The sequence below is a fragment of the Balaenoptera acutorostrata genome, chromosome 13 (genome assembly GCF_949987535.1).
Source record: "Balaenoptera acutorostrata chromosome 13, mBalAcu1.1, whole genome shotgun sequence".
NCBI classification, from domain to species: Eukaryota; Metazoa; Chordata; class Mammalia; order Artiodactyla; family Balaenopteridae; genus Balaenoptera; species Balaenoptera acutorostrata.
The window spans coordinates 16,852,580-16,855,914 of record NC_080076.1 but is presented as its reverse complement, the minus strand read 5'-3'; positions in this window follow the sequence as shown (position 1 = coordinate 16,855,914).

Genomic DNA, 3,335 nt, shown 5'->3' with positions numbered 1-3,335 from the left:
ATTAGTATGAATTGATTGCTTATCCACTTAGAAAATAAAATATTTTTTAAAAAAAACCTACTGGGTGTCTTGCTAGTTAAAGCATCTACAGAAAGATGTCGTGAAGCTAGGCACAGTACCTAAAGGGTACAAAATTGGCTTAGGCAATGAAGGGGTTCAGAATATACCTCTCCAAAATATACCAAAATATTTGGTATAGTGATCATTTTAGGCTGAAGACATTTGAGATTCAACAGATAAACACACACACACACACACACACACACACACACACACACAAAGCCCTCTGGGAGCTTCCCTTATTTGACTAAAAGCAGTAACTTCTGGGAAATAAGGCTGCCATAAATTCCTCTGCAGGGTGGATCTACCCCCAGAAGAAAGAACACAAATAAAACCTAACCCAATTCCCTTCTCCAGGGGATTGTTATGACCCTGAAGAAGATGGAAAGACTACCCACACCTGTATAGACAAACGTTATCACGAACTTTCTCTCCCATCTATTTTCCTAAAACCCATTTGCCTTTCTTAAAGAAACCTATTTGTTCTTCCCATAAGAAGCCTTTTCTCTCCCCTCCCCCTCTTCTACTAAATTAGGTATATAATTCTTTAACGCCAACCAGTTAAGGAGGCATCTACTTCCTTTGATGGTTCCCGTGTGCATATGAAATAAACGTTTTCTCCGGCTCATCTGTTGCTTACCAGTGTAATTCGCAGGACCCAGGTACTGAACATAAGAGGGTAGAGGAAAAGTTTTTTTTTCCCCTCCCCTACAGCAAAAAAGCAAATTTGTTGGCTCAGCCGACTGCAGTGAAGGAAAGGTGAAAAGTGAGCTGGGCCTCGGGGGCAACCACAGCCAGGGACGGAACACTACTTTCTCCACCTCTCATTTCTGCTTCTCTCAGGGTACCGGTCACTTTCTCCCCCTATGGGAAAAGTCCACACAGCCGGTGGAGACATGACCACCAGCCAGCTCAGGCTCATACCTCACAGGTTTGCCCCCTGAGATAGCCTGAGACCCTCTTCATCAAGGTGAAGGTCAGAAATCCCCAGGACTGGCCAAGCTTGGGCAACGCGCCTACCTCCAGCCAATCACTGGGTTGAGGAAGCAGACTGGTAAGAAACTGGGGGCTCCCAATGAACCACGCATTGAAAAGCAATATTTCTGAGAAAAGAGTGCCACTCTAGGCAGACAGAACAGTCCTTCCAAACAGCATCGTGAAGACCTCAGAAACACAGTCAGGCCACCTACACAGCTCCCTCGGCATCCTGAACCCCCATCTCTTGGGTACCCTGAATCCCTGGATTTCTCCCCTAACACTGGTTTGGCAGGAGTGGGTGGGGAGGAGCAGAATCCTGCCCTGGATCCCAGCCAGTCATCTGGAGCCTTTCTTAGCTTGTCTGTGCTCAGCTCCCAGAGGGCTAGACCCTTCTCCATTCTACGTTGCTTTATTCAGACAACTTGTGGAACAATGTTGGCCAGCGTCAGAGACACCCATGTCTCTACCGCATCGCTCCTAAGTTTTACCCCAACTCTGCACTCCCTCGGCTCCGTGTTGTTTGTCTTAAAAACCCAGACCCCAAATGAAACTGTGCCGTGCCCCTCTTTGGAATGGATCTCAGATTAGGAAATTATCGATCAATGGTAATAGGAAGGGGCAAAGACCAGCCCTTGTTTCCCCAGCCCCTGCCCACCGCCAGCCCTGTCTTCATCTCCCCCTTCTGCTGAGCCCCACTCTGCGCTGTTACCCGTAAAGGTGTCTCTGCACTTGTACAGACTGTGTACCACGCCCTGCAAAGCTTTAGGGAGATAAATTTAGACATAAAACAGGAAGTAATTCTCTGTGTCGCTGGAGAAGTTATTGTCTCAAGATATTTTAAAGCTAGAGTTGGGGGGAGCAGTTCTCAAACTGCTGTGGATCGTAATCACCTGGAGGGCTGGTTCAGCCACATCTTCTTGGGCTCACGCCCCGAGTTTTTTTCAGTAGGTTTGCTGGGGGGGCCTAAGAATCTGCATTTCCGAAAAGCTGATGCAGTTGGGCCAGGGCCCTCACTTTGAGAACTACTATGGTAGAGGCTTAAGAAGAGACAGAAAACCTCTCTACGCCATGGAGCTCTCATCTGAAATTGAAGGTGTTGGCCTAAGTCAACTGAGGTGCTCTTTAGGGCTGACTTTCCATGAATATCATGTTAAACAGGTGACCACATACATACTGTTCAAGCTATTCTCATTATCATGAAATTATTATTGATTATCTTTATTATGATACCATAAAAATTTCCAGTAGCTTCAGTGCTCTGATCTATATACAGCAAAACCTCAGTAAATTAAATTCATTAGAGTCACTCAGTGAAAAGCTTAAATTAGAGAATATTTTAAATAAATGCCCTTTTACTCATAATTTCAACTAGCCTCCTACAAAAAATGCTTCAAAGAAAAGTTTTCATTGACGTAGCTTTACAGAACAAATGAATGATTAGCATGTAAGGATTAGCAAATAACTAATGCATAAAGGCCTTAAGTATGATTTAAACTGTTGGTTGACTAAACATGCACCTTCTTCTCCCCTTTCCCTCAACCAATAAATATTATTTGCATTTTAATTTAATACGGTGTCCATTCTCCTGAAACAGCATTGTTTGTTCTCAATATCTAATTTGAACATATAACTAATATGTTACAATTTAAACCTTCAGTCATTTAAATATTTCCCCTCTGCCCCCCACAAATAATCTTATTTATATGTTAATTTGCTTAACTGGAAGTAGTCCACGATACTGGAAGAGCTGTGATCACCATCCAGGGCTAGTCTTTTTTTTTTTTTTTTTAAAACATGTCCAGGGGCTTCCCTGGTGGCGCAGTGGTTGAGAATCTGCTTGCCAATGCAGGGGACACGGGTTCGAGCCCTGGTCTGGGAAGATCCCACATGCCACGGAGCAACTGGGCCCGTGAGCCACAACTGCTGAGCCTGCGCGTCTGGAGCCTGTGCTCCGCAACGGGAGGGGCCGTGATAGTGAGAGGCCCGCGCACCGCGATGAAGAGTGGCCCCCGCTTGCCGCAACTAGAGAAAGCCCTCGCACGAAATGAAGACCCAACACAGCTAAAAGAAATAAATAAATAAATAAATAGAGTAGCTATTAATAAAAAACAAAAACAAAAACATGTCCAGTTAGTCTTATAGTTTCTTTCTTTTTTTTTTAATTAATTAATTTTTTTTTTAATATTTATTTTTGGCTGTGTTGGGTCTTCGTTTCTGTGCGAGGGCTTTCTCTAGTTGCAGCAAGTGGGGGCCACTCTTCATCGCAGTGCGCGGGCCTCTCACTATCGCAGCCTCTC